Source organism: Podarcis vaucheri, assembly GCF_965113315.1.
Source record: "Podarcis vaucheri genome assembly, chromosome: 3".
NCBI classification, from domain to species: domain Eukaryota; kingdom Metazoa; phylum Chordata; class Lepidosauria; order Squamata; family Lacertidae; genus Podarcis; species Podarcis vaucheri.
In genome coordinates, this window is record NC_138761.1 from 28301952 (window position 1) to 28319897 (window position 17946).

General features: G+C 42.4%; 1 long non-coding RNA gene across 2 annotated transcripts in view; it reads left to right on the forward strand.

Annotated features, from left to right (window-relative positions):
- The window catches only part of LOC309529784, a 760251-nt gene that overhangs the window by 543684 nt on the left and 198621 nt on the right, over nucleotides 1-17946 (forward strand). For both annotated transcript variants that reach the window (XR_014218453.1, XR_014218454.1), the window contains exon 2: nucleotides 14740-14766. This is a non-coding gene — a long non-coding RNA (uncharacterized lncRNA). The remainder of the gene's footprint in view (nucleotides 1-14739; nucleotides 14767-17946) is intronic.

The window sequence follows — 17946 nt, forward strand, 5'->3', positions numbered from 1 at the left end:
GAGGACCATAGGTTTCCCAGCCCCTTGCACTAGAGAAAAACTTTGATTTTCAACATCGTTTAAGGGTGAATTGTGAGCATTTTGAAATTATTGAAGGTTCAGTTGATTCTTGTGCAGAGAATTATGCAAGGGCTATTCTTTGACTGTGCATGGAATCAAGCACTGTTGTGCCAGTTTGGTTGAAAGCAAAAAGCCCAGGACACAAATAATAACTGAATAATAATTTTATTATTTGTACCCCAGCCATCCGATTGGGCTGTCCCAGCCACTCTGGGCAGCTAAAATAATTGAGAAGATCCATTTGGGGTTGTCAAATTTTGGTATCACTTAAGGCACCATACCACTCAAGATTACCAGGATCCACCCCTGTTTCTGCTCTCTCGTTCTTCCATAACTCCCACACTCCCAAGGAACCATTCCCAAGAGCTACTTTATACACTAAGCCTGCAACTTACATGCATTTGACTTGTGTGCATTCAGTTTTACGTGCATGGCAAAAAAAATAACAAAAATTACACCGGGGTGGAAAGGGAGCGGGGTTCTGGGAGAAATTACTTTGGCAATCCCTCCCACCATTGAACCCAGTGGGTTTTGACTATACAGTGGTACCTCGGGTTAAGTACTTAATTTGTTCTGGAGGTCAGTTCTTAACCTGAAACTGTTCTTGAAGCACTACTTTAGCTAATGGGGCCTCCTGCTGCCGCCGTGCCGCCGGAGCCCGATTTCTGTTCTTATCCTGAAGCATAGTTCTTAACCTGAAGCACTACTTCTGGGTTAGCGGAGTGTGTAACCTGAAGCGTATGTAACCTGAGGTACCACTGTACACAATTATGGCTCTAGACGTGATCTCCGGAATGTAATGCCCACATAAGTTGCAGGTTTCCTGTATAGCGCTATCATCTTTGTGTAATTTATTGCCCTCAATAAGAATGACTGAAATCTATAAACCTCCAGTGTAAAATTCTGCTGTGGCTTCTTCTGGTTGCTTTGAAGAGTGTGTGTTGCATCACTGGGGCTTTCTTCGAGAGAAGCTGAAGGTAAACTTCACTTATGCCTGACCTCCTTGGCCTTCGCAGCTGGAATGTGTTGGGAATCACTTCTGGCACAGAAAAGGTTAATTGTCTCCTGCTGTGAGGTAGAAGCTGAGCAAAGGATGCCACATTTGGTCAGAATTAGAGTAAATGAGGTTTCCTTTATACCGCTGCTTATTCTCAACATGTTGAAAGGGCATTAGTTCACAGTCACTTTTGCTGGAATTATCAAATCTGCTCAGGAAGCTTCATTAGGATATTAAACAAGACTTAATAAGTGAAAGTGATTTGCATTGCTGATAATCGCGCGCATTAATCAAGGCAGCTTCTGTCCTTCTCCCTCCTCGCGCGGCAATATGCTTCATGCTCTATTGTAAAGCCTCTTTAATTCTGCGTGGCGTCTTAAAAAGGGAAGCGTTTTGTTTTTAGAAAGCCATTTTTATAATGATTTACTTAGCAAAGATCATTATAAATAATGTCCAACTCACTCCTTAGCTTTGCCCATCAATATAATTAATATTGTGTGGGGTTTGTGTCCAGAATATGGACCAGATGTGCTTCCATTTATCAGACGTAGATTGCACTTACTTTAATAAATTCAGACGGAGGAACTTTGGAAGCCAAATGATGACATCTCACACTTTAATCTGAAGTCAAAATGTTAAATTAAAGTACAGATATTTTACGTAGGCTTTGCTGCAATATGTTTTGTCTCACCTCAGTATAAACAGAGAAAGCTAAAGCATGCAGCTAATAACTTCTTGAAATCATTTCAACCATTATTAAATGATGTTGCTTGTGTGGTCATTCCATGGGTTATCTAACCACAAGGCTTTGTTCCATTACTCCTGTACAAAGCGCCTTATATTTCTTATGGCATACACAACAATCTTCCGAGGTGGGCTAGCCTGAGAGATATGGACTTGCGTTCATGGGATCACCTAGGAAATTATATGGGTGGGGCTGAGGTTTTGCTTTGTAAAAACCTTGCAACCTAATGGGCTTTTCCAAATAAACACAAGAGTCCATGTCTGCAAATCTTTAAGAAATGTGTACAAGGTGTCGAGGTCCCCTTTTTGAAGATGGGGACAACATTTGCCCAATTTCAATCTGTAGGGCCCTCACCTGTTCTCCAAAAACAGAGGCTCTGAGATTACATCCAACCATAGCTGTCAACCTTTCCCTTTTCTTGCAAGGAATCCTATTCGGAATAAGGGAATTTCCCTTAAAAAACGGGAAACATTGACAGCTATGCATCCAACTCCCAATATTCCTGACTGTTGCCTATGCTGGCTGGAGATGATGAGATTTGGAGTACAGTAACATCTAGATTGCCCCTGGTTCCCCACTCTTGACCTAGTGGGTGGTCATGTGGTCCAATCACAATCCAGTTATTCTGCTTGGAAAGCTGGCTCCTCTCCGTTATTGTCCAATTAGCTCCCTTTGCGCCCTCCAAACAGGGTATGATCAATCATAGCGAATAAACTCTGGCCCATTGCCCATGGGCTGCTCTTGAAATTGCCCTATACAGTAAACTGACTGGTAATTCCTATAATGATGTGCCAATGGCATTGGGTTGCTGGGTGCCTTGCAGGGAGCCCTTGTACAACGTGTCAGTGTCTGTCATGTCATCATGTCATATCACATTTTGTGTGACATAGCCTTTGGAATTGCATCATTTGAGGTTCATCACCTCCCCCCACCCTCCATCCCCCTTTCTCTAGTGGTCATTGAAGGGTGTTCAGAACAATGCTATCTTTGTCAATAGTTTAGGAGTGAGAACACTCCTCTTGCATTTCCAGGAGAAATCCCTAGGTCAAGGAGACAGTATTCTTCAGTATCATCTATGTAGGCAAGGGGAGCATTAAAAGAAAATATGGACAGGATCTTATCCTTTTATTTCTTGTTATGCAAACAGTTTTCTTGCCCTTACTTGTCTTATCTCCCACTTGTAATAGAGTTTTGCTGGAGTGTTATTCTGGAGGGTGCACTGTGTAAGAGAAAAATATATATATTTGTGGGGGGTAAATAGTTATTTGTTCTATTGTTACTTGATGTATTGCATTCATCAACCTTTGCAATAACAATTACTGACCCAAAAATAACAAATATCTGTACTGCTGAATACATATTTATTATTCTGTACCTAGGTATTATACTTGAAAAGAAATAAAAAATATGCAAAAAATAAAGTATGGACAGATCCACACAACTCAAGCATTTAGTGTCCAACACACATTCAATGTACAAGAGTTTCCCCACAGAATCCTGGGATCTCTGGCTTGTTTAGGGTCCTGTGAATTGTAGCTTTGTGAGTGGGAAACTGAAATTCCCAGGATTCTGTGGGGGGGTGCTTTAAATGTATGGTCTTCTTGGGATTCAAGTAGTACTGCCAGACTACTGTGGGATCAGCATCAGTTGCAGAATCAGGAGGTGAAGAGAAGTGGTTGTCACTTCACAAGTACCTGCCAATCAGTGCTGTGTACAGCTGGCCATCACCATTCCAAACTAACTGTTTGGAAATCTCTGCAGAGATTTATGTTTATGCAGCCAGCAAGATACAAAAAAAGTGTTGGTGCATTTGGAGAGCAAATCAACTCTTCTTTCGATGTCTCTCAGTAAGCAGTCTTCATTTAGCATCCAGCTACAATTCTAGACAATTTGGGTACATCTCAAAAGCACTACTAGAATGTTCCAGCCATCCCTGACTGAAAGCCAACCTAACATTCGACCACATGTAAACACAAAGCTCAAAAGGTCGCTGAACGGAACACCTTCTATTCTGAAACACTTGATCCAGCACATCAAGGGAAATCGCCAGCCAAATTAGTTCTGTGCTGGGGCATTTAGAAAAGCAGCAGTACAGACTCAACATTCATTTGTTTGAGGTTTCCTGCTCACAACTACAATGTCTCCTCCCTCTCCTACAAAAAGAAGTACTCGTCATTCAAAGCTTCTTCTTTTTTTTGAAAAACTCCTCTTTTTTGTTAAAATTCTTCAAATACTTTCCTCTTAAATGAATGCATGAAATGATGGCCTTCCAACATTTCCCCTTTGCCTATGAATCCGAACGATAGGAACCAGGTGCTAAGGCTGAGAGGACATTGTTCCACCAGCAACATCTGGCTCTTTAGGAGGCCATAGGAGAATCTTCAAAGATGCATCTCTGCCTCTCGCATGGTTGGGCTGCCCATTGCCTGTCGCTTTCTCTTCTTGGATGTAATTTTCCCTTTGATTCACCTATAATTCTGAAGGAACTGATGCATTTGTATCCATTTTGAATGCCGTTCTATACAAACGCTCCATTTGATCTCAAGGCAGATCTTTCTCTTTTTTTATTTCCTCTTATATGATCTCAGTGTTAATTTAGGCTTTGGCTCGGGAACTGCACAGATCCACCCTGGGTGATATTATGCATAGACTACCATTTCTTTATCCTGACCTAAAATCACAGCCATGCATTCACCTTGACAAAACTCTTAACGTTTGTTAAGAATTAATAGCTTCTCTTCCAGTGTGTTTCGCAAATCAAGTACAAGTTAAGCTGCAAAACTTTATCATTTCCACAATCACACATTGCAGGTGTCGTGGGTCTGGAATATTATTGTGGACTGGAGTGGAGAACAAACAGCAGAACCTTGACTTCATGGAATATTGCATTGTGATTTGGTATGCCCCCAGTAGAGCTTTGCACCTGTCAGGAAATACAAGATTTTCATATATATATATATTCATATATTTTTATCTATATCTATATCTATATCTATATCTATATCTATATCTATATCTATATCTATATCTATATCTATATCTATATCTATATCTATCTATATCTATCTATCTATCTATCTATCTATCTATCTATCTAATGCTTTTCTTTATCTGAACATTTAAAGTTGTTCCAAAGGGGCATGCAGAAGTGTAAAAATATAGACTTGCTTGTGAATATGTTGTTAGTCCACCCACCGGTATAATCTGCTCTAGCCCTTGCTGTTGGCTTCTGCCAGTCTTGGTGAAGACATACAGGGATTGGAAGGTGTTTAAAGGATACTTGCAAAATCATATTGAAAAATCAGAACTCCTATTAAAATAAACAAGTTCCGTTTTAAATACTGAAATACTAAATAAGATGGATAACAATGTGTAATAGAAAAAGAAGCATGAAATTAGGTCAAAGGTGTGTGAAAGAAAGTAATAGAAGTGGAAAGAAATTGCAATAGAGCAGATTGGAAGTCTAACACAAAGATGGGGTGAGGGGTAGTGGATGGTGATGGGGAAAAGAATTATCTGTGGGACTGAATGTAGGTATGTTTGAATATTTTTAAGGATTGTATGAAATGTATGTTTGTATGCATGTAAAAAAAAGGGGGAGTGAAGTCAAACCAGTGACGAGTTACAGTGCCTGCTGTGGCTGTAGAGACCGATACAGGAGAGACATGTTTTGCTGCAGCTGGGGCAGATGAAAGCATCCAGTTGTGCTACTGCACAGCAGTCATTCCTCCTCTGGTCATTGCTGTGGATACTTGACCTGACTGTCTGTCTCCAGGCACTGTAATTGTCCACATGGCAGGGTTGATATTCCCAGCCTTCTGGCACATCTGCAGCCATCTTTGTAACACAGAGTTGGTCTGCCAATGGGCTTAGTGCCTGAAACAAGCTCCCCACAGAGCTCTGAAGGAGCATATCCATCTCCATCATTCAGCCCGGACACTGAGATCCAACTCCGAGGGCCTTCTGGTGGCTCCCTCACTGCGAGAAGTGAAGCTACAGGGAACCATGTAGAGGGCCTTCTTGGTGGTGGCACCTGCCCGCCCTGTGGAACGCCCTCCCATCCGATGTCAAGGAAATAAACAACTACCTGACTTTTAGAAGACATCTGAAGGCAGCCCTGTTTAGGGAAGTTTTTAATGACTGCTGTTTTAGTGATGATGATGATGATGATGATGATTATTATTATTATTATGTTAGGAGCACCCAGAGTGGCTGGGGAAACCCAGCCAGATGGGTGGGGTATAAATTTGTTGTTGTTGTTGTTTACTTGGGGATCCTGTTCCTGCCATCATCCAACCTCAGATATAGAGGCTGACATTAGAGGGAAGCTACTTGGGGGGGGGGTAGATCAGCAATTTCACATTAGAGTTAAGAACTCTCAGATGGATGCCGTCCAGACCCGGTGATTGCCAGTTTTTATTTTGTTAATAAAGTCTTAGAGCTTCATGTTTTGTCACCATCATTTGCCTTGGTTGCTCAGACTCCCTTTCTGTGAAAGTTCAGGCATAGAGATTTCCCATATATCTTCCACTAGGATGACAGATGTGAAAAATTCATTCCACTTCTCTGCAATCTCCTTATCTTCCTTTATCACACCATTGGCTCCCTTGTCATCCAAAGGCCCAACCGTCTCCCTACCTGGTCTCCTGGTTCTAATATATTTAAATTTTGTTGTTGGTCTTCATGTTTTTAGCAATGTGCTCCTCACACTGTTTTTTAGCATCCCTTATTTTGCCTTTCTTTTACCAATGTGTGTGTTCCTTTTCGTTCTCCTCTTTTGCACAAGACTTCCATTTTCTAAAGGAAGCCTTCTTGTCACTAATAGCTTCTTTGACCTGGAGGTAGCTTTATTGAGCTGCAGTACACACTCTTGATGAACGTCTGATATTGTGGTTTTAAACAACTCTCAAGCATTCGGAACATAGGTGACCTTCTTGATTTTTGCTTTCCAGCCTCCTCAACCAGGGGAGCACCCATGGGGCCATGGAAAATCGTGTCCTCCCTAAAAGAGGGCACGTGTTGTGGTGAGACCTGGAGACTGACCTCCTGGTTGTGGGTGGGTCTATTGGTTAACCACAACACCCGATTGGTAGATCCCTCATTGCCGGGTTTAATCTGGCCAATGGGGTGCAGTCTAAAAGGATCAAGGGACCCATATAAACCCATGCACATGTCCCAGAGCTCCCTCTTTTGGCTCGTGCACTGGAACACCCGCCCACCTCTCCCTACTTTTAGGGCATTGTGCAATTGACCTTGCTATGCCGTCATGTGTCGTTGGGACAGGGGCACGGCAGGAATTTTCCCCACTTGGCTGATTGGCTGTGGCCATTTGGGTTTTGCCTGCCGCATAGCAATTCGTCACAACTTGTAAGGTTGCGGATAGGCACTGGTGCAGGTGATAGGGATGGGAGAACAGTATCGCCATCCCTGTGTGAAGGGTATTCCGTTAAAGGAATCCAGGGACTCAACTTGGTTTGGTCAACCACCGAAAGGGAGTTGTACCCATGCCTGAGTCCAGGGGAGCATCTGGGGAGTGAACAGAGTCTGTTCCCAGGCTTTTTATCTGCCTCAGGTGTTCACCCTTGGCTGACCTATGATAGAGCTGTGGGTCAGCACTACCTGCAAGGGTGTGGGGAGCTAGTCAAATCAGAGCCTATGCAACCACTCACTTTTCTGTAATCAATAAAGTTGTGGCCTAAATTCTGCCAAAAACCCAAACTATAATTTCAGTCAAATGTGTCTTTATTTAGGGGGGAGGTCTCTGAGTTTGAACACACAACTAGCAGTGCTTTTTAAACACTGGAAACAAAGTTTAATGTTGCTGTTTTTTTAAAAAAAATCAACGAGTGGAAATACAAAAATATTCCATCATTATAATAATAAATACATTGCTTCTACAAAGCGCTCAAGATAGACACTTCCAATTTCTTCTAATTCCACCATTATCATCTAATTCTTCTATTTTATCACAAGAATATAATATCAATTCCTATCCCTGAAATTCCTAACTTTTCCTTGATCTGTTAAACCACAGGATCCCAGCTACCTTCCATATCCTCCTCCTGTGTTTTCATCATCACTGATAGTTTAATTATCCCCGACTGCTTCCGTAACTGTCGGATCTGCTCTCTTTAGCAGTCCTCCCTCCTCGACATTTAAATGGTTCTTCTAGCTGCCTCAGTAAGCAATGGCTGCAGTGTAGGCACCATCCTGGTAACTTTACCCAGAAGGTCTCACTCTGAGGAGGCCTTGGCCCTTACATACATACAGATATGCTTCGTTTTATTTGTATGTTGCTTTTCCGTAGTTCAAACCTTGCTCAAGGCGGCTTAAAACACATTTATCAGTTCCATATGATGTGAGACATTAGTGTTGTATACAGAATAAGGTTGGGGAAGAAGAAAAGAGGGGAGGGAGAAGTGGTAAATTTATTTTCCTATACTTAGTGTGTACAGTGGTACCTCTGGTTGCGAATGGGATCCATTCCAGAGGCCCGTTCGCAACGTGAAAAGCCCGCAACCTGAAGCGCCATATCTGTGCAGCTGCGCAGCACAATTTGGTGCTTGTGCACATGCGCAAAGCGCGATTTAGCACTACTGCGCATGCACGAGCAACAAAACCCGGAAGTAACCCTTTCCAGTACTTCCGGGTCACCATGGGATGCAACCTGAAAAAACGTAACATGAAGCAAATGTAACATGAGGTATGACTGTATGTGGGATTTTTATGTCAGCGTCATTTGGGTAGGTTCTTTTTCAACCTGAGAAAAGAGATAATGCACATACTTTTGTAAACCAAGAAAATCTTTAATAAAAAATAAAAATTAAAGGAAAAAAACCACATAATTAACTATCTACAATATATTATAGGGGGAAATCAGAGATATTCAGGCCAAGTTGGGCTGCTTTGTACCTTTTTGTTAAGAATGATCATTATATAAAATTTAAAAATGCACTTATGCTAAAGCAGTGTTTATAGTTATATACCTATACAAAACCCTTCAAAACTACCGATTAAAATTCTGATGAAGGAAAGTGGAAAGACAAGCAAATGCCATATTATACTTTTAATTTATAGTTTGAAATAACTTCTGACCAATTGAATTGGTTCTTTAAGTAAGCAACAGCACAATGTCCTGAAAGATCTGGATACCACCGTATGCTGAAACGCAGAACAGAGTCTGTCTTTTGCTTAAAACAAATGCAAAATTCTAATTTTCAAAAGTATTGACGGAGCGTCCTTAATCCATTGAGATATTGAAAGCAAGTCCTTGGATTTCCATATCTTTTACTTTAAAAAAAAGAAAGAAAGAAAGGTTGTATACCTTTTCATGCAGCTGGACTGACAACTCAAATCATAGCCACTTGGTAGAACATGAATAAGACCAAGAGACAAATCCGTCCCCCAAATTAAGGTTTCGCTTCCCCAGAGAAACACTAATGCAAGGCTACACATTGTGGCCCTAAGTGAAATAGGTGCTGTGCTCTTCTTGATAGGCTCTATTAGAAGTCAGTCGCTGATCATTTATGTATACATGGGAGTGGGGTTCCATTTCTTGTCTCCCTGAGTCAGGGAGAAAATACAAGGAAGCAAATGGGACTAGAGAACAACTGCTTCCAGGCAGAGCAGCAGAGCTCCCTCCTCTTTCGTTTGCATCAAAGGAAGCCCCCTACCATTCAACACCTTGAGCCCACTCAGGGTGACAGTAAAGTACAGCAGATATTTCCGCCCACTTGACCCAGCCTCGTGTGATTTCAAGGAACAGGTCTCCGGGGGGGGGGTGTAAATGTTGCGGGCGTGAAATTCAGACCGCCACCCGTCATTGAAGATACCGAAAGCAAAAACTTGCAGTCACTGAATCACTGGCTGATGTTGACAGACAGAGAAGAGCAAAGCCTGGGCATCCAGGACCACAGAGTCGTGTCTCAGAGGCCATCTAGTTCTCGGTGAAGGATCTGCGATGCAGGACACAACAACATCCACCCTCTGCTTGCTGTGGAGAATAGGCCACCTTCTCCTGGGGCAGCCTGCGCCATTCTTGAGCAGCTCTTAGGAAGAATCTCCTAAGGTTTAGCTGAAATCTGCCTCCATGCAATTTCCCGGAGGTTCTCATCCTGCCCTCCAGCGCAACAGAAAACAAGTACGCTTCATCTTCTGCATGACGGCTCTTCGGATATTCAAAGACCATGAACATGCCTCCCCTTAACGTTCTCTGGATGAAACACCCGCCACTCTTTCGACTGATCCTCATAGGACTTGCTTGGGGCAGAGGGCGAGGAAAAAGAGGTATACTGCAATCCTTTCAGAACACAGAGGATCATAGCTATTCATTTGTACATATTTATGCAGGTAATCCCATAAACCAAAGGCTCAACAACCAGCTAAAACCTCTTCACATGCTGGGCTTCTCAGGTAGACTGGGGTGGGGGCAAGAGTCTTGATTACCTATTTCCTCCCAAGGTAAGCGGAAGTGACCAAGATAAGCCTGCAGGATAACTTACTCTATGGTATTAACCTCTTCATGCATTGATTAGATACGATGGTTATATGAGGCTGGTCATCCCACACTTTGCATCCTGAGAGCATCTCAGATGTCTTATATTTTTATTTTTAAAGACTTTAAAGACATGCCCCACCACTGTCATACATGGATGTTCTTTACAACACCCCTGTGAGGTAGAGTTGCTGGGTGCTTATGATGGCCCAAGAACACCAAGTAAAATTTATGCTCTGAACCTGCTCATAATAATAATAATAATAATAATAATAATAATAATAATAATAATAATAATTTATTATTTATACCCCGCCCATCTGGCTGAGTTTCCCCAGCCACTCTGGGCGGCTCCCAATCAGTGTTAAAAACAGTACAGCGTTACATATTAAAAACTTCCCTGAACAGGGCTGCCTTAAGATGTCTTCTGAATGTCAGGTAATTATCTCTTTGACATCTGATTTGTCGAATCATCAACTCACTACCCTAACGAGTTTTGAAGAGGTGGACTATCTAAGCCATTTGCAACTGACAGGGTATTGTTTTTAATATTAGAGTCAAAAAGCTATGGCGCATTCTGAGGCCTTATGGTCTAAAATCTTAACTTATACATTTTTATTTTAAAAAAGTATGTAACTTTCTCCAAGAAAATTGGCCTGTCGATCCCCCCCCCTTTTCTTTTCAACACACAGATACGGGCACTAGCTGGGTGCACTCTTAATGTTTTCAGCTCACAACTCTGCCATTTTGATGGCTTTCTGTTCCTCCACCACCCCCGCCTGCAATCCTCTGCCTGCATTTCATATTGTTTTCAAAGGGTCTTTTTCTACAGCTTCTTGTCACGCCTGCACCCACTGATTCCTGGACTGCCTCCACAGACGGTGGCAGGTCCTCTTCTCTTCAATCACTTTTGTATGCCATGTACGTGCCTGAATTTCAGCAGTGGTAGACTTATGAAGTCAGGGGACAGTATTCTTTTATTAACTGCTGATAATATTTCCTTTGTCTCCTGTGTTCCTTCCCTCAGAAAAAAAAGCACCTGGGATAAGATAACAGCAATTAGAATTCATTTTCTCTTCATTTAACTTGATATTCTATATAATTTCTTTCTGACACATTCAGTCTCTCTAAGTAGCTTGAGATTAGAAGGGCTACAATGACCTGTGACACATCTACAAAATACCCAGGAGTAATTCTTGGTGTTAACCTTCAATAAACGGATGGATTATATTATAAATAATAAGATAGCTAAATATAGGCACAGCCTATGAATTAAACATGGCCCCAACTTTGCATGATGCTAATTTATTCTGGCACATCTTGATCCTTGTGAGGCAGCTGTGTCCTTCTCAATGTTTTTTAATTGTCCAGTAGTTGTCCTTTATCATCTAGCTGCTGCCTGCTGTACAATGTACAGTAAATCTGTTGCCAACCCCTTTACATCATATATGATCAGAGAGGTAGGCTCAGCTTCCGGTACAACTATGGAAAAATCAGGGAAGAATACAGCTACAATAAATTGGTTGCTGTCTCTAAGATACCCTATTAACAATATAATGCTTAGGCAGAAACAGCATGTAGAATGCTGGCCACAAAACAAACATATTCCTGTGCTTCTGCTAAAACAATAAGTATTTTGGCACCTTCAAGATGTAAGAATGCATCCAACAAAGCGGTCCTTTTCGCACAAGGACTTCTACTTACACTATGGACCTTCCCCTCCCTCTTCTCCTCTGAGTGCCCCCCCCAAAAAAATCTGAGAGTTCATCCACTTCTCCAATTTAGATTTGGGGACATCCATGGGGCATATGGGGAAAGGAGAGGATTGAGAAATTGCATTACGAAAGTCCTTGCATGAACAGGCCAACTTTGTTGGATACAGCCATAACAGATTTCCTAAGGAATAAGTATTTGTGGCCTAGAGTCAACTTCATCAGATCCATGAAGTGTAATCCTAAGTAGGCAGGTATACATATGGGTGTAAAAGGGAAAACGTGTCAACGAAACGATTGATTTAGAGATTAAATGCACACACAAAGTGTTTCTTCACAACGGTTATCAGAGATAACACCAGTTGTTGTTTTTTTCTGGGGGGACACAGGGCGACACATATCCCTAAACATTTTGTGAATCTAAGTTTGGCCTCATTGAGGGGCAGTGTTTCAATACTCATGAGTAGGAAAATGAGAGTATCCCTAAATATTTTTTAAGGAAAAAAAGCACTGGATAACACCATCAGCATCACTGAGTAAATCCACATTTCTTGTGGGGGCAAGAAACCATTGACTTAGACCCCCCAAAATGGAAGTGAACTTCCTGATATGCTGAAATTCAAAAGTTTCATGCTAGAGATTCCCTATGAAGTTCCCTTTCTTCAAGGTTGGTCACTTTAAGGTAAGTAATGGAGAGAGTCCTGCTGTTTTCTTGATATTGCTATTTCAGATATGTGTCCAATGATACTTTTGGATAGAGACCATCCTGTTTTTCCTGCACAAAACACAGAAGCACCAGATTGAGCACAAAATCACTCTGAAAAGTTTCACTAAGCAACAGTGGAATAATGAAATGGTGGTGGTGAAGTAGTGGTTCTTCACCAGCATCACAGTCACAGCTTGGCTCTGTCATGAACTCTCACCTGTGCTTTATGATATTTGCTGCAAGTATTCCACTACCTGTGTTCTGGTCTATGTACCTGACGGCTTCCAAACTCCCAAGTAACCAAATAGTTCTCACTGTTGCTTGCTGGGAAGGAGAGGGGATGGAGTAAGGAGGTTGGTAAGGTGCAAAAGCAGCAGCAGGAGCAGAAGATTGGCTCTTCTGGTGTGTTAGCACTGTGCTGACCTCCAGTAAGCAACACCAATGCACCTGCTGGACAGGTAGCATAGTGACTCTGCCCCACCTTGACAATCTACCACTTCCTAACCATCCAGCTAAGCAGCAATGACGCTTGTGTTTTGCGAGGGTGGCTCCATCCCAACATACATGCCCATTACGGCTTGTGTATGTGGTTGGACTTCCCCTGCAATCAGCTCCAGCCAGCAAGAACAATGGTTAGGGATGATGAGCATTGTAGTCCCATCACAACTGGAGGACCACAGGTTCCCTATCCATGTATCCCAGAATGCTTTTCTGTGGAACAAATTTACACATTTAATTCCTAGTGCTGAATAGCTAACCATTGAGTAATCAGGTGGTGATACATTTTGTGAACCTTTGATGCATGCAAGCCATCCCATCATGTTAGGAGAACGGAAGTCTGAAGAATAACAAACATCAGCCCAGTGGGGCATCTAGGAACGATCAACATACTCCCTATATCTTTAATCTGCTGCTCTTTGAAGACCCCACCTCAACAACCATGCCTCATCCACTTCTTATTTACTCAATTGGCAATCTGAAAAATTCTACATAGACCCACATTTCCTTTAAAACAGAAACCAAAAAAAAGGGAGAGCAAGGAACCAACAGTATATGAAACAATAAATACTGTACCTGCAATTGTATGTTTAATTCATAGAGCAAATTACCAGAGATTACTTGTGCAAGTAGCTACAGTGTCCTTAAAAATATTCTTTAACTGAGAAGTTTTCCGACCTTTGGAGGAAATGCTTGCTTCTAGCTATGAGTAGAAAGCGATTTCCTTCTTTCTCTGTTGTGTTAAGAATCTTTTCTTCTTATAAAGAAGGCACCACAGTGGTTTATAACTGCCATGAAAGCCTGACAGCCTTTTGAGGTTAAGCTACTCAGCAATTCAACTTTTACTACAGAAACTTTGAAATTCAAAAAAGAAAAAAAATAATGTAAGTTTTTGAAGGACATGTGTTGCTGTAGGTGATCCTCTTAATTAAAAGTGATTGCCTGCTAGGAAATCATGCTTTTAAAAGTTTCATGAATTTATTAGAACCCTGAAGGTATCTTTGTATGCATAGGACTTTACATGGCGTTTATGCAATTTTTTTTTGTTTCAGATCTGTTTAAAGCCTCACCAACACTCCCTGAGCAGGGAACAGCTCTGCTGGCGTTTGTATGTATTTTTGGCTAATTGAATTATGTGAAAATACATACTAATGAAGCTTTACTAGTGATGTTTGCCGAGGAGAGCATACGACTCATTTCTTCTAAATTAGGGGATCTCTCCCCTTCCTTCCCTCCTCCCTTTTTAGTAATGAATTAACATTTTTGATAGGCAGATTCCTGCCGAGTTTTGTGACACAGATGACAATTTGTTTTGAAGCATTACACAAGAAAAATTCTTGGGTATATATGCGTGCTGAATTTAAACACACATACGTAATGTATGCAAATATTTAAGCAACAAACAAATGAGGTATAATCTGACAAAGGTTAGTCATGATAGGCAGCAGGATCCTGTGCACGTTTACTCAGAAGTAAGTTCCACATAGTCCAATGTGACTAAGTATAGGAGGGCAACCTCAGGTGCAGTCCTGTGAACATACAGTGGTACCTCGGGTTACATACGCTTCAAGTTATATACGCTTCAGGTTACAGACTACACTAACCCAGAAATAGTACCTCGGGTTAAGAACATTGCTTCAGGATGAGAACAGAAATCATGCTCTGGCGGTGCAGCGGCAGCAGGAGACCCCATTAGCTAAAGTGGTGCTTCAGGTTAAGAAAAGTTTCAGGTTAAGAATGGACCTCCAGAATGAATTAAGTTCAGTGGTACCTCAGGTTACATACACTTCAGGTTACATACACTTCAGGTTACAGACTCTGCTAACCCAGAAATAGTCCGTTTGAAGGACTGTCTGGTCCAGGTCTGGTTTAAAGATAAATAACTATAAGAAGGGAGAGCAGGAGCCTTAAAATTGCACACCAGGAGGTTGCACATGGACAGCCGACTGGTCACAGTACTGCTTCCCACTAGGGAATGCATTGCATGTATTGTAGTCAATGCATTGCATTATACAATGTATTCAGTATACAGTGGTACCTTGGGTTACATACGCTTCAGGTTACATACGCTTCAGGTTACAGACTCTGCTAACCCAGAAATAGTGCTTCAGGTTAAGAACTTTGCTTCAGGATGAGAACAGAAATTGTGCTCCGGCGGCGCAGCAGCAGCAGGAGGCCCCATTAGCTAAAGTGGTGCTTCAAGTTAGGAACTTTGCTTCAGGATGAGAACAGAAATCATGTTCTGGCAGCGCGGCAGCAGCAGGCAGGAGGCCCCATTAGCTAAAGTGGTGCTTCAGGTTAAGAACAGTTTCAGGTTAAGTACTGACCTCCGGAACGAATTAAGTACTTAACCTGAGGTACCACTGTACTTGGAAGGAAGACTCACTCAACAGAGTGAATATATATATTCATGCGGAGGCAAATCCCATATATATATGGGTCATGAACATCCTACTAAATTTATGGGGCACAGCATAGTCTTTTTTAATTGTTGCATTTAAATCCCACCTTTTTTCTCCAAGGAGCTGAAGGTGGTGTTCATGGTTCTCTCCCTCTTCATTTGATCCTCACAACAACGCTGTGAGCTAGCTTAGGCTGAGAGGCAGGGACTGGTCCGTGGTCACCCAGTGTGCTTCATGATGGTGTGGGGATTTGAACCCTGGTCTCTCAGGTCCTCGTTCGGTACTCTAACCAGTGTGCCACACTGGCTGGTGACTTAGCTCCATTCTAATCCAGTGAGGATTAGCAGCGACCCTAATTTATTATAGATTTATAATGCGCCACATCAAACCTCGCCATCTGAAACCCTGGAGACCCACTGCCAGCCAGTGATAGCAATACCGCATTAGCTGGGCCAGCGGTTTGATTCCTATGCTCCCAAGTTGCTTAGGTTGTAATTATTGATGTGGTGTGTTTTAAAACTATAACAGATTGTGGGCACAATTCAACAGAAGAAAAACCCCTCACTTGTGCCCAGTGAAAAAGCAATAGGATGAGACTTTGGCATGACTATGTGGCATCCCATAAATTTAACCGGGATGTGCATACTGATGCACCTAGCTCAGTATTGTCTACACTGGTTTTCATTGGCTCTCCAGGGGACTGTCCTAGCTGGAAATGTTGAAGATTGAACGTGGGACTTTTCTTCATGAAAAGTTCTCTACCATTGAGTCACAGAGTTTCAAAGCTTTGCATCAAACCATGTATCCTATGAGAAGGGAAATCTGTCTTTTGATACTGCCAAACATGAAGGCAAGAATGGGGAACCTCCATACTGCCAAACATGAAGGCAAGAATGGGGAACCTCCAGTCCATAGGCCAATCTTTGACTGCCATGGGGTCCAATTTTATCCACAAGCCATCTCCCCAAAACTATGCCTACCTGGGTGATGTCAGCTGATGGGTGTTGGGTGGGGTTCAATCCTCCTGGGTGATGCTTTGCCATGGTGTTCCCTGTGGAGAACTTGCTAGAGAAGCAGTTGTTGTTGTTTAGTCGTTTAGTCGTGTCCGACTCTTCGCGACCCCATGGACCAGAGCACGCCAGGCACTTCTGTCTTCCACTGTCTCCCGCAGTTTGGTCAGACTCATGTTTGTAGCTTTGAGAACACTGTCCAACCATCTGGTCCTCTGTCGTCCCCATCTCCTTGTGCCCTCCATCTTTCCCAGCATCAGGGTCTTTTCCAGGGAGTCTTCTCTTCTCATGAGGTGGCCAAAGTATTGGAGCCTCAGCTTCATGATCTGTCCTTCCAGTGAGCACTCAGGGCTAATTTCCTTAAGAATGGGTGCGTTTGATCTTCTTGCAGTCCATGGGATTCTCAAGGGTCTCCTCCAGCACCATAATTCAAAAGCATCAATTCTTCGGCGATCAGCCTTCTTTATGGTCCAGCAGACCCTGCAGAGAAGCAAACCCTGTAGTAAAGAGGACTGAACTCTCCACACATCAGCTGCACTAAGCAAGCAGACCTCTCCCCATACTCTGCAGGTTGATGTCGACAAATTGGTCAGGTGGATGGGCCTGCTGTCCCGCCCACTTGTCAGTCACATGGTGACATCTTGACATACAGTATAAGGATCTCACCAGCTGAGCCAAAAAGTTTCTCCACTCCTGCATTGAAGAGTTGAGTGAAAACTGGCCACTAAGAGGATATAGACTCAAACTGCAGAGAGCTAACATTCAGCCTGGCTCAACAACCTTCCAGCTGAACTTTAATCTTCCTGTTGATTCAGATCTGACTTTTATCAGGTCACATACCCAGAATCAGGACTTGATAGCTGCAGGAAAGCTTGTGTAGGCTCACGGCCTCTTTGAGTCTGAGGTCACCCCACTGCCAAGCACATACTACTGCAAATGTTTACATGCCACAGCAGTCCCCGCAGCATGCCAGACTGCCAATCAGCCACCATTGCAGAGATTCAGATAGGAAGGTTGTCAAGTAGTTGGAAATGGTCCTAAGAAAGATAGAAATAGAAAAGATAGAAGGCAGCCACTTCTGCCCTCACCCAGGTTTGCATAACATTGGCAGGTGCTGATTTCTATGTATAGGTGCCAAATACTATCATTTAAATAGGGTTCATTTACATTTGTGAATACTAGGGTGTTATACAAAGGGGTATTACTAGCTAGTTACACCAAAAATAAAATACAATTTTACTACAACAAACACCCATCACACAAAGCAATCAAATAAAACACATTTCAAAATAATTCAAACCACAGAGCCACTAACTGACCCA